The 20,830-nt window shown below is 45.1% G+C and overlaps 1 protein-coding gene across 2 annotated transcripts in view; it reads right to left on the bottom strand.

Moving 5' to 3' along the window:
• Positions 1 to 20,830, bottom strand: part of ssbp4 (single stranded DNA binding protein 4) — a 117,938-nt gene that overhangs the window by 39,399 nt on the left and 57,709 nt on the right. The gene's annotated exons all lie outside the window — the stretch shown is intronic.

Raw genomic sequence — 20,830 nt, 5'->3', positions numbered from 1 at the left:
GAGACGGTAGGGGAGGGGGGCACACAGAGGCGGAGGGAGGAAAAGGATCTGAGGGAACGGGAAGGAATAGAAATTTGATAGCTTTTGATTATGGATAGCTTTAAATGTACAAAGAAAAGAAATTAAAGTTCATTATTTATGTATGTATGTATGTATGTATGTATGTATGTATGTATGTATGTATGTATGTATGTATGTATGTATGTATGTATGTATGTATGTATGTATGTATGTATTTATTTATTATTTCATCTGTGAGTATGATACGACGATAAAATAATTCAAGTCAAAATCACAACGCACCATTCTTTCACTCACTGATGGCTCTAAAAATACCTCACCCCAGATGAGACATTGTACTTTCCCTGGAATGTATCGTTTGAAAATGTTTTGAATATTTCTAAAAAAAGTGTTGCAAAATGACATTTGTCAGTTTCCTCGTTGTAAAACCACGATAGGCATCTTCATAAAGGAGAATATCATTCGCTATTAATGATACCTTAATTAAAGGTCATTTGAGCAAATTTTGGATTTAAGCGTACCACAAACTGGCAGTTCCTGCCATTAATCAGTACCGAGGGAATAGCTCTCATGTTCAAAAAGGTTGTTGACCCGTGATTTATAACTTGCTTGTCAAAGTTTCTGGAAAATGATGAGGAATTAAAATCATTTAAATTATTCCTTTAAATTAATTCATATAAATGGGATGCAATCCATTTTAATATATTTTGTATGCATCTGTTTTATGAAATAATCGCCTGGCCGATTAATTATACACTGACCTTGGATTTTGCGAGAACGCAAATGTCAATCCTTTCACAGTTTTGGGAACCTTCCTCACGTGTGTTTTCATTATTTTCTGACTTCATTTGTATTGGGCCATACTGGACTTTTTATCACAATTGCTCAGGCTATTGAGGCATGTGTGTCCGGTTATGTTTTCCACGGGTTTGCCTTGGGCTTGTCGTGATGTCCCAGAAAGGCTTTTTTTTCTTTTTCTCCGGGATTTGCTACATAGGAATGAGTAACATTATTCGTTTTCTCTTATGAAAATAGTTCAAGACATGACACTCTGCTAATCTCGAACCTGCCCAAATAAAACGCATAATTTCTGGCATTTTATGGGGTGGGGGCTGGCCGGAGGGAGGCTGCTCGAAAAACACAACTAAAATACCAGAAGTGTGATCTATAACAGAAGGATAGAAATCAACTAGGGAAAAATGTAGCAGAAGAAGAAAAAAAAGCGGCCATTTCTGCCTCCAAACACGACTTAAAGGGTCAAGACGTTCACAATTTGATTTTTACGTGCAAGAAAAGTGCAAGAGTCGACACACCACGCAGGTGAAGCAGCAGCAGTAGCAGCAGCAAAAGGCCCCCTTCTCCTAGTTGCCATGACAACCCCGACCTCAGCTCCTGCACTCCAGTGCCCATTAAAACCCTCAGGCCGTCAATCAACAGCATGGCCGCGGTGGCGGAGGGAAAACGAGCAAGCGGGCGAGCGAGTGAGCGAGACAGAGAGAGAGAATGAAAGGAAATATTAAAATGAAGAAGAGACGCAAACCGAAAAATGAGATGCCATCAAACAGATTTCTGTTGTCCAGTGTTATCGTCTTCTTCCCCTCGCTGGGGAGGGGGCTCCACGACGACGATATTACCACAAATATGTGGTGTACCCCCCAAGAAAAAATAAAGCAAAGAGAAGGACATTTGTGTACCCTGATTCACTGTTTTACTTATGAATTATGATATAGATTAACTCCAAATTCACATAGTGGTGTCACGTGGAAAACCACCTCCAGACCTTGAGCAGGACATACAAACAGTGGACAAGTAACAAGTAACACTGGCATTCGAGTTCAAAAGATGGTACAGACGAACGTGCGGGTATGTCAAAAAATGTTTGGACAGAAATGCTTATTTGCGATTGGTTGCTACTGTGCTTCATGCACACGCACACACACAGACATATTGGCGATTTCAAGGGCTGGATGTTTCAGCGACGGACACCAAGGCTGACCAATCAGCTATGCTGAAGTGTTGGCAATGAGTTCAGGCCCCGATCCGCCAAACTCACTTACGATTGGCTGTGTAGAGTATACGTCTGTGTAAGCTCTCAGTCGTACAGGAGTGGTCCATCGATGAGAAGGTTTCTTCAGCCGTCATCTGTACAAAAGTGAAGGTTTCGGACGTTTCGCCTCCTATCCAGCGACGAAGCCTCTTGGATAGGAGGCGAAACGTCCGAAACCTTCACTTTTGTACAGATGACGGCTGAAGAAACCTTCTCATCTGTGTAGAGTATGTGGGCGAGGAGGAAATCCCTCTTCCCAGTTGACGCTCCAAGAGGACTCGATGCATCCCAAAAAGTAATGGCTGCTGGCACATCAGTAATTACGTGCCAGCAGCTTGAGTAATGACTTACTGAAGACCCAAGGATATATGTTGTCGTACTAAAGTAGGTGTGAATGTATTTTTCGACTGTTAGAGCGTCTGTGTTTTATACTTCCCATTCAGTGTTTGACTTAAACATATATTGCATACAAAATATAGCACTGAAGCAACTTCCAAACAAATTCGCCATACGAACGACCGCTCGGAATGTATCTCGTTCGTAAGGTGGCGAGCGTCTGTAATTTGATGGCCACTTTGATTTATTTTTTTACAAAAAGCAAATTTGCTGTATTTCTCGACTGCATTGAAAATTCACACGTTCGCACGAAAGCTAATTTGCGTAATTGAGGGCAAATGATGATGATTGAAACACTTTAACAAGTCCTCACTCATTTAATGTTAAAAGTGAGATGATATTTTTCGTCTGCAGTTCATGTTTGATGTATTCTGATTCTGATTCTGATTCTGATTCTGATGGTTCCCGAACAACAGAGGGGCCGCTTTCCTTCGGCCCGGTTGCTTTGTAAAGCTCTTCAGCTCCATGCCAATGGCTACTTTGCCTGCCAGGCTGTCTGGATGGCCCTCAGACATTGAACGAGCATCTATATCAATGCGGGGATCAGACCGCCGCTTCCGGGGAGTAATAGATCTGCTGTTATCTGGTTCCAAACAAGCAGGTCTACATCCTACAACCTGCTTGCCACTGAAACCCAGCCGGTACATCAGCAAACACGTCTGGGAATATCGGTTCGATCTCCACACATAATCGTCCAAATTGTTGTTTTTGAGTCTCCATAACGTCATAAAGCAAGCCGGCAATTTGTCATAACAACCGTCATGGCCGCTATCCACCTTCTGTCACGACCCTCCTTCACCTCCCCTTCCCTCAACCACAAGTGGTCCAATAAGTCTGTTAGTCGAAGCGATCCCACCGTGATAAGCAGAGGCGGGAGCGTGTGACGCTGCAGCAGACGAGAGAGTCAGGACCAAGTAGCTCAGATCAGGAAGTCCTGAGAGAAGGCGTATCAGGGGGGAATCGAAGTGTTCCCTCGCTATATCACAGTTCACCGATCATGCTCCATGTTCGACGGGCGTTTTTATGAGGAGGAACAGGATGAAGTGGGACCTTGGGATAAAAGTGACTCAACCCATTAAAGTTTTTTTTTCCAATAGAAGACATCTGTCACTTTTAGTCTGCTAGCTTAATGCCAAACTACCTCCTCCTGGGAAACAGACATATATGATGGCCGCATCAGTGAACATCATCGTCGATCGGCATTATTTCATATTTTCGCATCAACAGAGCAGAAAAGCTGTTATTATTATTCACTATTGATACATTTTTGCGGTCGTATATTCTTTATCGTCTCCAAGGAGCTGAGATGAGCTAATACATCTGTACTTTTCGCTTGTCTTTTTTAACTGCTTTTAACTGCTACGGGGCTAGGTTGTGCAGATATGGCAATTAAAATTGACTCAAACGTAACAAAAATAATGCAGTTGGTTTTAATTCCATATTTTTATTAAGTACAAAAGCATTGAGTGATTAAAGTGATTTTTTTTCTGGGGAGACTACAACACAATAATGGTATTTCCATTCATTTTAATAGGGAAAGGTAATTTGAGGTTTGACTTCTTTGAGACCAATGAATGTTTTTTTTTTTTTTTTTTGGGGGGGGGGGGGGGGGCAGATCTTGGGTAAATTCTGACAGCATTATCAGGCATGACGCAAACGGGGAAAACATGTTTTATGTTTACATTTTTTTGTCCCACTCCCCAAAAATAAATAAATACATTGTGAATAGGTTTCACTGAAGGCCACCCAGCGGTTATGATCTACAAGCTGCTCTGACAATACTACGCAAGCTGACGAATTAATTACACACATTCATTCACAGAACGAGATTAAAAAAAAGGGAACGACGACAAGGCCAGTAAACTTGATATTGATTCGAGCGGTAGACTGCAGAGAAGGACACGCACAATACACGACGCATAATACGCAGGTGTGCGACTGTACCACCTGAGTGGGATCGAAGGGATTTATGTTCGTGATGGTCCGCCACAGAGACGTTGTCTTTGAAACATGCTCACATCGCCTGTGTTTACTTCCAAATGTCAAGAGGATGTCATCCTCACTAGCTTTCAAAATGGGAAAGGGACCATACCTGACAACTTCAAACTTTTAGTCAAAATGGCTTCTCCCCGCCAATAACATGTCGAATGTTCCGTACGCCTGAATATTTTCAACATGTCTTTTTTTTATACCTCATTGTGTCATCAGATTTGGGGCAGCAAGACCGAAAAATGTCTCCGAATATCTTTTGTAACTTATTCATTGCCAGACAATGTGCAAAAATCTGTTCACTCCAGTGCCAGGGTTTTTGTCATTGTCACTGGATTCCAGTACCCCCAGAATATAGAATGTTAGCACTACTACAGTCAATATAGCGTTATAAACCTTAGATGCTCTTCTTTCATCAGAAAAAAATAGTTAATTCCTAAATTATATGGGTGTGGAGTTATTTGAGCTTGAAATGAGGGCAGCTGTCCAAAATACAATGCAACACAGATTTATATAGCGCTTTAACAAAAGCTCAAGCTGGAACAAAGCGCTAACATGGAAAGAAAGGAAATGCTGCCCCCTTATGGAAAAGAAAAACACATTGCCAGAGGTCATAGCCTGCGCTTTATCAGCACCCAAGCACGAAAAAAACAAAACCTGAACAGATTTTCAATTCGCAAATAAATTCATGAATGGTAGTCAATGAGTTAAATTGCTCAAATCAAATGAGGGCTTTAATATGGTTCAAAACGTCAGTACAACTATTGACAAACTATCATTTAGGGAGTACTTCCATAGGCAGAGTCACACCACACAAACGCACACACTCGCCAAAGCCTTTATTGGCAGTATCAGTAGCCAATAGGTTGCCGACGGCCTGCTGCTCACCCAGGTGACCTTACAAACATATAGCTCTGTTCACACACACACCCCCCCCCCCCCGCCACTGCTCTTTAATTACACACACAAACACACTCATACACACGCACACCAATGTGATCCCGACATCCACCACCACTCACTCGGCCGGTGCCCTTTCACTCCCGCATTAGGTACTCAGTGTCGCCACGAGAGAATCGGGACAACCGTGCGCGCAGTCGCTATGAATGGAACAAGCATTTGCAGCTAGGTGTCTAATTGAAGATCATTAACGCTGCTAATTAGGGAAAGATCGGAGGCTCGAGACAAAGCTAAATACGGCGGGATGAAAGGTGTGCGCTGAGAAATGAATAGAGAGAGTGAGGGGAGCAACCCATTCAGAAGTTATGTTCAGCTTTTCTGGTCAGCTTTGGCTTAAAACTCTTAACATGGACCGTATTTTCCGCACTATAATCCAAAGTGCCTTATATCCTTATATCCGAAGTGCCTTATATCAGAATCAGAATCATCTTTATTGCCAAGTATGTAGAACACACAAGGAATTTGTTTCCGGTAGAACACGCTGCACTAGTATCGCCGTCAAAAAAACTGCTAAGTGGCACTATACAGTTCCATTGCAGGAAATACGGTACCAATAGTGACTGGTACCCAGTAGTGTACCTAATCACGTAGCTTTTTCTTCCTTGTCAATTTGTATAGCTGCAACAAATAACTTGTGTCAATATATGGCTTTCACTGGGTTAACCGCAAAAAGCAAAATGAGACTCTTATTCCTCTGCTCCTTCTTTTCCTTTAGGCTTTTCCCTTCAGGGGTTGCCACAGCGAATCTGTTTAAAACTAAAGGACGTAAATCCTCAGAGGTGAAAAACAACCCACCAGCGCCTATAAATCAAAGAGCAAGCGCACATTTCATCAGGCGCGCTTTCACCCCGACATCCACTAATCATAAAGCTGGGTGGGAGGGGGATGCCGTTAGAATGGAAGCATGGGACACATTGGGTTAAACAATAAAAAAAGAAAGAAAAAAGGGAAAACATCCAATTCTGCAAGCACATGCTTACATGTTTTACGCACACATGAAAGGAAAACCATGATTCCAATTCCACAGGCCAACTGCTGCCATGTGAAGCGAGTGGAATTCGCAGCAAAGGGGCGACATGTGGAAAGTAAAGCAGGAGACGAAAAAGACTTGGCGCCACAAAAGGTATGGAGATTGGCAGCCAAAACACCAGGAATGCATTCAGTGTCTGAGCCTCATGATAAATAACACCTACACACACGCTCACGCACGCACAAACATTGCTGATGGGAACGTACTGTATTTGCACGCCCTTCACGTTATGACATTTAGCGAGCAATACAGAGTGGCATTTAACGTTGATTTGCTGAGGCGACACGCTTCTGTTACGTTCCCCGCATGGGTCTTGATGAAGAGACGTAAATAATTGGACAAAAGGAGTGCAAAGGTGGATCTAATATTGCCTCGGTAAAGACAATTATAATGTGTAAATAGTGTTATGTTTGTGCTTTTCACAAGTTTGCAAAGCGTTTCCAAAATGGAATTAATCCATATAATTGTAGCTGTCATGATCTGGTTGGCGATCACCAGGTGGCGCTGTCGGCCCCGCCTGCACCTGCACAGGTGCTGGTTGTCCCGATCAGTGGCAGACTGCCACGTTCGGATTGGCGACCAACGGGTAGCGCTGTCGGCCATGCCTGCAGCCTCGCAGGTGCTGGTCGTTCCAATCAGTGGCAGTCAAAAGGACTCCCGGCACGACCATTCGGCGTCGGGTCATTGTATGCAATTGTATGCATTGTGCATGCATTGTATGCTGTGCATGTGTTTGTTTCACCTTGGCGGACTTTTACTCTTGGTTTTCTTTTGATACTTTGTATTTTTTTCTGTTCAGATAATTTTGATGTTTTAGATTTTGTTCCTGCTGACTTTATTTTAATACAATTTGTCAAACACAACCTCCGGCTCCTTCCTGCCTGCTTTTTGGGATCCACAACCGCCATCACCACCTTGCGAACCGTGACAGCAGCAAAATGGATACAAAGAGCGACATATTCAGTATTATTATCATCAAGTGTATCCTTAAAATATGGATAGACAAAAAAATAATATATATTTTCTACCTCCACAGAATAAATCTGTTCACGTAAGATACCCATTATTTATTTATTTATTTATCTGACGAAGGCAGAAGTATACGCCGAAACATGTCAGGTAATTGAACATCCAAAAAAGAATGTCTGTAAAAAGAATCTGTTTTAAATTATTTTTTGTTAGTTTATTTGTTTGTTCATTTTATTATTGCTCGTGTGGAGTTGTCTCGTCATACACCATACATTAGCCCCCAAGATTTGTTTGCAGTTTATGGCAGGGGAGAATGAAATGAATAAAAAAACATCACAGATGCATCACATTTGATTGAACTCCTAAAGACCAAATTTGCTCCAATTGACGGCAATGTGGAGTTACTGCATCCAGTTAGGCGAATCCGACAAAGAGCGTCAACCTTGGTGTCGCAAATGTTGGAAATTATACGCTCATTTTCAAATACAAGGAAAAGAGTATTTACTCATCAATCTCACTGACACACTCACAAATGGGATGCTGAAAGACGGGCGGTGAGGCCAAAATGTGACAGAACTGAACAATTGTTAACAAAGGACACCCGCGCAACTGGCGATTGACCTGCTGTCAAATACCAATGGCCTCATTTCCGCATTTTACACTTTTACAGTATGACAATGCTCAAACATGACTTGGGGAAACTTTCTTGAGCGGTGAAGAAAGGATTTGTGATGGTAAAAGCTTGAGTGTGGGAGCAAACGTTTTGTCTTCATGTATTTCAGGAAAGCAAAGAGAGGCCTTTTAAAAGCTTTGCATTTTCAGGGTGTCATCCAACCTATAGGCACACTTCCACACTTCTACTGAAACGTGTTGCAGCTCGATTTTTTTTAGTTTTTATTTTTGCCAAGATGTACTAACATAAAATAACATAAAATAACATAAAATAACATAACACTTCATCAGCTAGACCTCCTACGAGACTATTAAAAATGAAAAGCATTTCTGGCAACCTTCTTAGTGATATCTACTTCCTTATTCTCTGGCAGTTTTTCATATGCATTTTTCAACCTGGTCCGAAGAGGAGAAAGATGACTTGGATGGTGGAAGCTCACAGGTTAAAAGCTGCATCTAGAAATCATACTAATTTGATGAGCGTCATTTTCAAAGCAAAAGAAGGAACTTTACCCTTTCAGGGAAGGGTTCTCACAGTTAGACTCAAAGGGACTGACTCAATTGTATTCGTTTAACTCCAGAAGTTTGGGTTGAAATCAATAATCCACAAACATTTTTTGGGGGGCATGGGGTAGTTATGGTTCATTTGATCCAACTTTTTGATTTAGTTATTCATCCATCCATCCATTTTCTGACCAGGTTTATCACTATAAGAGATGCAGGGAATGCTGGAGCCTATATCCTGGCCATCTTCGGGCAGTCGGCGGGGGACACCCTGAACTGGTTGACAACCAATCGCAGGACACACAGAAATAAACAACGATCAATGCTCACACAAGGGACAATTTGAAGTGTTCAATCAGTCTGCCATTCATATTTCTGGAATGTGGGAGGAAACTGGAGTACCCGGAGAAAACCAATGCAGGCCTTGGAAGAAGATACAAACTCCACAAACGAAGACGGTAGCCGGGATCAAACCCAAAAGCTCGACACTGCGAGTTCAAGGCGCAAACCTCCTTGTTTAGTTATTGATGAGTCACTTTTTTTACTCAACTGTTTTTTAGAGTGTCTGATGAGTTGGACACAGTTTCTAGCATGGATGATCTTCCGGCAGTGGTAGGGAAGCGACATATCGCCGAAAAAGTCTTACCAAGAATTCCAACAGGATATTATCATTCACATTGACCGGGATTTGAACCTTGACCCCCTCAACCCTGCATGTGACTGGGTCAGATTTGTGACCTACTAGGTTAGGCAACCGCCATCAACATTTCCTCTGAATGTTACAATGTATTGACTTTATCTTCTCGACGCAACAAACGACATAATCTTCAACTCAATCTGGTGGGTCAATAAAATTAACCCAACCTTTAAAAGTAACCCAATCTGCTCAAAAGCCACAGCGACCAAGCAAGCGGGTTAGGAAAACAACACAGATTGTTTTTCCAAAATTAATTAATCAGTTAATGTATTTATTTATTATTTCTAATTATTTATTAGATATTTATTGAGATATTTATTTAGCTATTTATTTGATTGTGTATTGATGTATTTATTTCTTCCTTCATTTAATTAACTATTCATCTATTCATCTATTCACTTATTTATCAATTTGTCAATGTATCAGAATCAGAATCAGAATCAGAATCAGAATACCTTTATTCGTCCCGCAATGGGGAAATTTGCAGTCCACAGCAGCAATTGAAGAGGGATGGGGTTGGGGTGGGAGTGAAAGGATAGAAAACAAGATATTCTAAGCATCAATTCTAAGTATCAATTTATTCATTCATTCATTCATTCATTCATTCATTCATTCGTTCGTTCGTTCGTTCATTCATTCATTTGTTCGTTCAATCGTTTATTCATGTCTTTATTTATTTGGTTGGTTGTTTATTTATTGGTTGTTACTCAGATGCCTTTAGCTTGAAACGCTGAAGAAATTTGCATATTATCCTGAATAATATAACCCCCCCACCTCCCCCCAAAAAAGGAGCTGCGTAATCGCCCTGCCAAGGATTGTGCCACAGAGTCCGTTCCGTTTCCTTTCGCCACCTGCGACGCACGGATATTCCGCCCCGCCCCGTGTGGATGCGCTGCTTATGTTTAGCATCCGACAAGACACTGGCGAGACATTTAAAACCATCGCACGCCAGTCTGATCCACTCAACCCGCTTCTATTTTAGCGCACGTTTGTGTGTGTTGATGTGTACGTGGAGCCGAACAGGAAGAGGCATTCCCAAATGAGCAGTCCTCTTGAGCACCAGACATCAGGGGGGTTGGGCAATGAGATATATGCATGCACACACACAAACACGCATACACATCTCATTTCCATTTCATATCCCCGAGGCAGCAGAATGTAGACCACCTGCACCTCCAAAGGCCAAAACGAGAGTTTGGGATTGAAATGTTTTGACAAATGGAAAAATGTGCTTGGTGGTCTTTGACGAGGGAAAGATTTTATTGTGCGTCATGTTGCGTCATTCCCTCAGTCAGTCTATCGCCATGTGACATCGCGGGTTGAGCCGAAAAACCGAAATACCAAATTTCCCCTAGATACCTCTTTACCTGTAGCAGTTAGCATGATAAGCAATTAATTAAGCAGAATAAATTGCGCCACTCGAACCAATTCAGGCTAAAATGTCTGCCTGTACAATATAGAATGGGTCTCTCGTTACCATGACGACAAGGGTGTAACTAGGGTGTTGAGATTAGGTGAGGGGTCATGCGGTTTGTGGTCTGAAGAGAAACCGACATGAGACAGACGTAATTTGTATTTGAATTTTCATTCATGGACGCAGCACTTCATCACTTCACCGACACCCATGTCACTCACCGGCCTGGTCCCACTTTTTAAAACCATACACACTTTAAATTATTCATTATTTCAATGAACAAAATGTTCAATTGTGCAAATTATCAAGTAGCGTAAAAGTGACCATTGCTTTCAACAGCAAAAGCTTGAGCACTGATTGAATCTTGAGATTCCGGACAATATTTGTGATGTTACGCTTCTGAAACGACCTTGGTAACAAACTGGCAGCCTGACTTCCTGCATTGGTGCCTTATGAAAAGGATAAGTTAAAAAATGGGAAAAAAGCCATGTTGGAAGTTAAATGGGAAGTTTGGAAGAAACTTCTCCGACACATCATTACCATCTGAAAGAAACGTAAATGGCTTATAAATAGATGTTTCTGGTGCTAAATCTGTCTCATATCAGTCTTTGACGGTGTTTGTATATAATATGCTGTTGTAAAATACTTTTATAATGCTGCTGCCGGGGGCGGAGAGTGGAAGTGACGGTTTTCATCATTTTAATCGATGAATTGATTGTTTGATTATAGCCATTGTGCGGTCGTGATCAACTGGAGGCGGTAACAAGAGCAACACAAGAAAACTCAAGTGGCAGCTCAAACTTGCCCAGCAATAACTTTTCAAAGTCGATCTATCCACTACATTAGGAGCATCGCCGCAAAACAACTGTCAGAGTTCATCAGGGCAAAATGAGAGAGACATCCACCCAGTCAAGTTCGCCATTCTTGGGAATCCAACTCTCGAGGTAAGTCGGTCGGGTTCTCATCTCCAGTCTCCCGCCGACCAAACAACACCTTCGCCTGTCTGCTGCCAGACGGGGAGGAGGAGGAGGGTTATGGGGGGGACCGAAAACCACATTCCCAAGACAATGGCTGGTCTGTGGGACTTGCTGAAACAGCTAGGAGGGCCCCCGCCTTGGGGAGGAGGGTTTGTGGGGAAGGTTGGGGGAGGCACGTGGCCCCTCCAAAGGGTAAAATTGTTTCGTAAAAGACAACGTAGCAAGAATAAATGTGGGGAGAGATCCGTGAAACCAAAAAAAAAAATAGTGTGTGAAGAACTTTAACAAAAAAATCATGTTTGAACAATACCACAACATAACACAAATGCATCAATAGTGTGTGTGTGTGTGTGTGTGTGTGTGCGTGTGTGTGTGTGTGTGTCTGTGTGTGTGTGTGTGTGTGTGTGTGCATATGTGTGTGTGTGTGTGTGTGTGTGTGCATGTGTGTGTGTGTGTGTGTGCATATGTGTGTGTGTGTGTGAATATGAAGTCATTCAACCACTCTTAGACAACATTTTGTTTCCAACACAACTGTGCCTGCGTAGGTACTGCTGTTTTGGTTAGCGATAGAGTTCAAATGTAGAATGAAAAAAAAAGAATAGCTTCATTGAAACTCGTACATTTTCTTCACAAAAGTGAAAAGGGGCGAGGTTTACTCGAGCAAGGCGTTTGTCCATATCAAGCCAAGAAAGTAAATGTGCCATAACATAATTGTTCTCATTCTTTTTTCGGAAGTCCTTTTTGGCTCACTCAGGCAAGTTCGCCCGTCGCTTGCCAGGACTTGTTGTCATTGAACCATCACGCCAAGCGAGGCGGAGAGCAACGAGCGCTTCCTGAGGGTCGCCGTGCCAACACTTCCTGGGTCAGCCGGGATGGAGGTTAACAAATATTTACTCTGAGACAACAGAGGCCGAGGAGGAAGAGGAAGAGGAGGAGGAGGAAGAGCAGCTTCGCACAGAGCACACATGTAGGCAGGCTCGCCAGCGTTCGCCATCAATAAATAAATGGAGGCTGACAGAAATATCCACGGCACGGCGGAAGCTAGCCATGCGTCGCATTGACACGCACAAGCCCGAAAGAGAAGACATCACACACACACTTCCACACACGGACAACATACACACACACACAAAATGAAAAAATAAGCACAAAAATGAAGGCAGTGAACAACACAGATGAGGGAAACAGAAGGAGAAAATGAAGACATTTGCGATGGGAGAAGATATCTCCAAGTATTAGTCAGTGACGGGAAGGTGGAACATGCTTGCCTCCTTTTGACCCTCTTTGGCTCCACCCCCCTGCCCCCAACACACACACACACCCACACACGCTGTCACGTTTTGCGAGGTGGTGATGGCGGGTTCGGATCCCAAAAAGCAGGCAGGAGGGAGCAGGAGGTTGTTTGACAAATTGTATTAAAATAAAGTCAGCAGGAACAAAATGTAAAACATCAAAATGATCTGAATGGAAAAAATACAAAGTAGCAACAGAAAACCAAGTGTAAAAGTCCGCCAAGGTTAAACAAACACGTACACAATGCATGCTGCAACCAAGCAGCAAACAAACAATGAATCGGCACTGGATGATCGTGCCAGGTGTCATTTTAAGTGTCATTGATTATAACGACCAGCACCTGCGAGGCTGCCGGCAGGGCTGACGTCGCTACCCGCTGGTCGCCAATTTGATCGGGACGACCAGCACCTGTGCAGGTGCAGGCGGGGCCGACAGCGCCCCCCGTTGGTCGCCAACCAGATCATGACAGTACCCCCCCCTTCAAGGGGCTGCTTCCAGAAGTCCCAACAGTCTCCCAAAAGGTCCACTCGCCAGGGAACGGTCGGTGGAGAGGGCAACCGCGGCCTCTCCCGCATACGACGGGCGGCGGCCTGATGGGAACGGGACTCGGCCTGGGGTGGACGAAGACGCGGCACGGATCGTCGTGGGCGTGAGTGCGATCCCTCTCGCACGTTCACGCGACGGCGCATGGCTCTGCGTAGACGTCGACTGCCAGGCGCAGAATGGCACCCCGTACGGCCGTATGGGACCAGGTCTCGGCCGGACGCCGACGTGGGCGTGAACTGCCCGGCTCCGGGGGAACGAGACGGGTCCAGAGCCGCTCCGGGATCCAGCGGTGAGTGGGGTCTCGGACTGACATTGACGCGGACGTTGCACGGCTCGTCGTGGATGAGACTCAATCCGTCTTGCACGACGACAGCGTGGCTGGACGTGGGCGTGCAATGCCAGTCACCCAGGGTCACCCTGGACGGCCACCTGGAAGGAGGTCTCGGCCGGACGTTACGTGGACGTTGCGGCTCGTCGAGTGACGCAATTCAAACTCGACGAGGCTTGCGCTAACGTGGACGTAGCATTGCCAGGCACAGGGTGGAAATGAGACGGGTCCGATGTACCTGCGGGATCCTATGGTTGGCCGATTCATTCTGTCAGGTTTTGCGAGGTGGTGATGGCGGGTTCGGATCCCAAAAAGCAGGCAGGAGGGAGCAGGAGGTTGTTTGACAAATTGTATTAAAATAAAGTCAGCAGGAACAAAATGTAAAACATCAAAATGATCTGAATGGAAAAAATACAAAGTAGCAACAGAAAACCAAGTGTAAAAGTCCGCCAAGGTTAAACAAACACGTACACAATGCATGCTGCAACCAAGCAGCAAACAAACAATGAATCGGCACTGGATGATCGTGCCAGGTGTCATTTTAAGTGTCATTGATTATAACGACCAGCACCTGCGAGGCTGCCGGCAGGGCTGACGTCGCTACCCGCTGGTCGCCAATTTGATCGGGACGACCAGCACCTGTGCAGGTGCAGGCGGGGCCGACAGCGCCCCCCGTTGGTCGCCAACCAGATCATGACAGTAAAAGCAGGCAGGAGAGAGCAGGTTGTTGTTTGACAAATTGTATTAAAATAAAGTCAGCAGGAACAAAATGTAAAACATCAAAATGATCTGAATGGAAAAAATACAAAGTAGCAAAAGAAAACCAAGTGTAAAAGTCCGCCAAGGTTAAACAAACACGTACACAATGCATGCTGCAACCAAGCAGCAAACAAACAATGAATCGGCACCGGATGATCGTGCCAGGTGTCTTTTTAAGTGTCATTGATTATAACGACCAGCACCTGCGAGGCTGCCGGCAGGGCTGACGTCGCTAACCGCTGGTCGCCAATTTGATCGGGACGACCAGCACCTGTGCAGGTGCAGGCGGGGCCGACAGCGCCCCCCGTTGGTCGCCAACCAGATCATGACAGTACCCCCCCCTTCAAGGGGCTGCTTCCAGAAGTCCCAACAGTCTCCCAAAAGGTCCACTCGCCAGGGAACGGTCGGTGGAGAGGGCAACCGCGGCCTCTCCCGCATACGACGGGCGGCGGCCTGATGGGAACGGGACTCGGCCTGGGGTGGACGAAGACGCGGCACGGATCGTCGTGGGCGTGAGTGCGATCCCTCTCGCACGTTCACGCGACGGCGCATGGCTCTGCGTAGACGTCGACTGCCAGGCGCAGAATGGCACCCCGTACGGCCGTATGGGACCAGGTCTCGGCCGGACGCCGACGTGGGCGTGAACTGCCCGGCTCCGGGGGAACGAGACGGGTCCAGAGCCGCTCCGGGATCCAGCGGTGAGTGGGGTCTCGGACTGACATTGACGCGGACGTTGCACGGCTCGTCGTGGATGAGACTCAATCCGTCTTGCACGACGACAGCGTGGCTGGACGTGGGCGTGCAATGCCAGTCACCCAGGGTCACCCTGGACGGCCACCTGGAAGGAGGTCTCGGCCGGACGTTACGTGGACGTTGCGGCTCGTCGAGTGACGCAATTCAAACTCGACGAGGCTTGCGCTAACGTGGACGTAGCATTGCCAGGCACAGGGTGGAAATGAGACGGGTCCGATGTACCTGCGGGATCCTATGGTTGGCCGATTCATTCTGTCACGTTTTGCGAGGTGGTGATGGCGGGTTCGGATCCCAAAAAGCAGGCAGGAGGGAGCAGGAGGTTGTTTGACAAATTGTATTAAAATAAAGTCAGCAGGAACAAAATGTAAAACATCAAAATGATCTGAATGGAAAAAATACAAAGTAGCAACAGAAAACCAAGTGTAAAAGTCCGCCAAGGTTAAACAAACACGTACACAATGCATGCTGCAACCAAGCAGCAAACAAACAATGAATCGGCACTGGATGATCGTGCCAGGTGTCATTTTAAGTGTCATTGATTATAACGACCAGCACCTGCGAGGCTGCCGGCAGGGCTGACGTCGCTACCCGCTGGTCGCCAATTTGATCGGGACGACCAGCACCTGTGCAGGTGCAGGCGGGGCCGACAGCGCCCCCCGTTGGTCGCCAACCAGATCATGACACACGCACACACTGAGCATGAAGGGAAGTGCAGCGAAAAAAATAGTGGCTCCTAAATGAGAACCAGAAGTTGAGACAAAGAAATGGTGTGTGTGTGTCCAAATGGGAAAAACAACTGACACCATCTGACATCAGAAAAACGTTTTATAGCATCTAAAATGCCCAAAACACATTCAAATGCAAAACACCAATAAAAATGACTTAAAGTCTCCCAAAACTACTTCAAAATGACCCCGGAGATACCGAGTTTCAGAAGGTCCGGCAAGATGATGCTTTCTTGTTACGCATCCAGTTATGAATATGATTCAAATAGTTCTGAAGAGGAAAGCATAAATGTTTTCAATCCATTGAAGAAGTCCTCCCGGATAAATTCGAGCCATGAGGACCCCAATTTAGCGTTCCGGAAAATGCACAAGATGGTGTCCAAGCTCCGTTGAAAATAGGCTTACTTGTCTGCTGGCAATTTGTGTCAACTAGTATCAAATAGTAGTCTTGGTGCAACATCGCGTTATTTATGTGTTTTCCTTCTAATTTCGGAGCACGGAGCAACACGAAGTTTTCAGACCAAACAAAGTACCCAAAATGCATTGTGTGTCGCTTTCTCGGTGAGGGGCGTTCCAGACGTGACGTCACGTCGGGCATCGTCATCAACTCAAAAACAAGACTTCCTGAATATTCAGCGTGAGTCTTAAAACGTAAAATATCGGCTCAGTAGAAGTCATTTGAAGTGATTTTACAAATTATGGACACGACTTGTCCGGGGGCGTCGGCTGTCCTTTAAGAGGTAAATAATCGAACTACGATTTTATTTCTGCATTTCTATCTTCATGTGGCATATTGTGGAGACAAACTGATCCACAGAGAAATCTCTAATATACTGTGCTTGCATGTGTGCATATGTGTGTTTTTACACGTCCAAATAGGAACAACTTCAGGTAAAAAGAATGTCATGAATGTGTGTGTATCTGGTCTTGACTGAGTACATTTAGGATGCTCTATGCAGGAAGCTGTATGAGACAGTGTGTGTATGTCTGACAGAGAAACTGGAAATGTGTGTTTGTGTAGTTGTTTTTTGTCATGGTTGGTATATTTAGGCAGGGCTCCACAGGAAGCACTATTTGAAAGACAGAGGGAGAGAGAGAGAGACAGACAGACAGAAAGACAGAGAGAGAGAGAGAGAGAGAGAGAGAGAGAGAGAGAGAGAGAGAGAGAGAGAGAGAGAGAGAGAGAGAGAGAGAGAGAGAAAGAGAGAGAGAAACAAAGACAGACTGAGAGAGAGAGGGAGAAGAGAGAGAGAGAGAGAGAGAGCGATAGGAGAGACAGAGAGAGAGAGCGATAGAGAGAGAGAGAGAGAGAGAGAGAGAGAGAGAGAGAGAGAGAGAGAGAGAGAGAGAGAGAGAGAGAGAGAGAGAGAGAGAGAGAGAGAGAGAGAGAGAGAGAGAGAGAGAGAGAGAGAGAGAGAGAGAGAGAGAGAGAGAGAGAGAGAGAGAGAAACAAAGGCAGGAGAAGGAGAGAGAGTATGTGTGTGTGTGTGATAAAGCATGTGTATGCTTACTGTCTTTGTTGGTACATTTTTATTTGTGTGTGTGTGTATTTGTGAGAGAGAGAGAGAGAGAGAGAGAGAGAGAGAGAGAGAGAGAGAGAGAGAGAGAGAGAGAGAGAGAGAGAGAGAGAGAGAGAGAGAGAGAGAGAGAGAGAGAGAGAGAGAGAGAGAGAGAGAGAGAGAGAGAGAGAGAGAGAGAGAGAGAGAGAGAGAGAGAGAGAGAGAGAGAGAGAGATTCTTGTTTCTGTCTCTGTGTGAGGGGACTTTTTTTGTGTGGAAATTTGGGCTGCTCCACACAACAAGCACTGCTACATTGGGGGGGGGGGGGGGGGGTATGACGATGTGTTTATGTGTGCCTGCAACTGGATCCACTTTGACATGTGTGGTGCATAGTCCGACACATTTTATTAGACGCGCGCACAGCAAGCGTGCACCATGCAGATCATATTCAGGAGGACACATGTTGCCCCTCTTCAATAATTAGTCTAAAAATGCTAGTGATCGGCGGAGGACTTGCAGACACACACACACACACACACACACACGCACACACACACGCACACACACACACACACACACACACGCGCACACACACACACACACACACACACACACACACACACACACACACACACACACACACACACACACACACACACACACACACACAAACAACATTCGGTCAGAGTAATGTTCAATATTTGCCATGCCATCAGATCACATCGACTATGGAGAAGCAGCACATCCCTTTGGTACCAGTGAGGCCCTCTCATTGGATGTTACCTTCAGGCTGTCATCAAAACGGTTCAGCTCAGAACATTCAGGATGATAGTATCATACTATCAAAAACATATTCAATTGATTGATCAAGGACTGTTTCTCTGGACGAAACTGCCACTCTGATTCAACGTACTTCCTCCTGTTGTGGATGGAAGTGATGATTTATTTAACTGGAAAGGTACCAGCTATCCATTAGGGAGAGAGCGCCTCTTCAAATATCAAAAAGGAGTTCAGAACATTCCAAGAGATTATATAATAAAAGAATATCAATGAATAACATGATTTATTATTAATTAAAGGTCTTCCCTTCAACAAAACACCTCTAAGATCATCTTTCCTCATCGAGTCGATAACGATGCTTCATTTATTTAACTGCAGAGTGTACCGAGTATGTCTTTGGGGATAAGGCATACATTTTTTACCCTTACTTTTATTTTTCCCAAAGTAATGACAGACGGGTGACCAGACAGAGAGGCAGACATGACTTATTTAACCAGATGTTCCATTTGGGATGTGGGGGTGGGTGCAGTGGAGAGAGTCATTCACTGAACTGCAGAGGTTGCGGGGCCTTTAGTATATGTATTTATTTAGACATATTTTTTCAATGGAAAGAAGTCATGAGACTTAATTATTCAGCGTATAGACACATGTACGTACATCTCTCACGTGGGCAGAAAGCCTGGCTTATTAGCTGTCAGCAACATTTACATGCAACAGAGAACAGCGGCATGAGCATACGACCCTGAGAATATGTATCAACAAAGACGGAAAGACAAGTGCGCGTGCTTTATCACACACACACACACACACACACACACACACACACACACACACACACACACACACACACACACACACACACACACACACACACACACACACACACACACACACACACACACACACACACACACACACACACACACACACACACACACACACACACACACACACACACACACACACACACACATACATAGATAGGTTTGTGCACCCGGTATCTCCCATACACACACCTCCCGAGCCACTCTCATCTTCCTCTTTATGTGAAAGCCACACAAGCAGACTGCACAACCCCATGAGGAGAAATGGGGTCGTTTGCCTCCGTTATCTCCTTCTCTCAACATCGCACCCCCCTTCCTTCTCTTTTTACCCCTTGCTTAACTTACTCTCTCTCCAACCACCCCTCCTTCCTTCCCTCCTTCCTCTTACAACCCCCACCCCACCCCACCTCATCCCACCCCACAGCCCTCAGCCAATAGTGTCTGGGTGTCAGGCAAGCTCGGAGAAGCTGTTGTCATGGTGACGGTACTCCTGTCTGTGTTCTGTCCCTCAGGCATCCCACATCCAGAAAGCAGCATTGTGTTTACATGAGTAAAGGAGGAAGAGGCTCGAGAAAGAGGAGAGTGGGAGCAAACTGCCCCACTTTGGTCAGTTTTTATTGTGCATGCATGCATTCATACGGTGTGTGTGTGTGTCTGTGTGGTGGTTTGTGTGTGTGTGTGTGTGTGTGTGTGTGTGTGTGTGTGTGTGTGTGTGTGTGTGTGTGTGTGTGTGTGTGTGTGTATAAGGGAGTAGACACGCAGGCATGTCGCACTCCTATTCCTGGCACCTCCACCCAATCTATGACCTTTCCTGGACTCCAGTATGCAGACAGGCAGGCTTGGCCCAGTACAAAACCACACCTCTTTAGACACCACCCTTCCACCGACACACACACACACACACACACACACACACACACACACACACACACACACACACACACACACACACACGCACACGCACGCACGCATGCACACACACGCACACACACACACGCACACGTAAACACACTGTCCATTAGATCAAGTAACCAACCCAAACCACTTGCACCTGGTGCAGCCCAAAATAAGATCCCCAAGAATCCCCGTGATGCGCGGTGGAACAACGCTGATCGCAAGGGGGGGTGCAGGGTCATATAACTATTCTCACAGCACAGGTGCATGGCCATAGCAGCTCTAAACCAGTTCTGGAAATGAATCACTGACGAAGCTAGTCAAGGAATTGGAACAAAAAAGATATTATTGAAATCAGGAATGGGCTTTCGCACCAATTTTTGAAGCGTATTCTTGAAATGATCATCCGATTCTGACATTATGTTCCAATCGCACGTCGTGGGCAAATCATTTCTCAATTTAACATTGTCGATCTATCTTGGTCAGGATAATTGTATCTGATTTAGACTGAGAAATTCATTTGTGTATATAACATATCCGGACTAGCAATTGAATAAGGTATGATCCGTGTTATTTGGTTGAAATGGCCATTTCCAAATAAAAAAAATGGCTAACTTTCTGTTCAGTTTTGTTCGTGGGTCATTGATACTTTTTCCGGGCAGCCTGGTGTCGAAATATGTAAAACGCAGGATACAGTGCATGTACTGTATTTATAGTGTATTTGCATTGATAGGGCTTGGCAGCTCATCTTCA

The sequence above is a fragment of the Hippocampus bargibanti genome, linkage group LG07, assembly GCF_051943395.1.
Source record: "Hippocampus bargibanti isolate YZ-2025 linkage group LG07, ASM5194339v1, whole genome shotgun sequence".
Classification (NCBI taxonomy): Eukaryota; Metazoa; Chordata; class Actinopteri; order Syngnathiformes; family Syngnathidae; genus Hippocampus; species Hippocampus bargibanti.
Note: the sequence above shows the minus strand (reverse complement) of the source record. Positions and strands in the feature narration are given on the sequence as shown.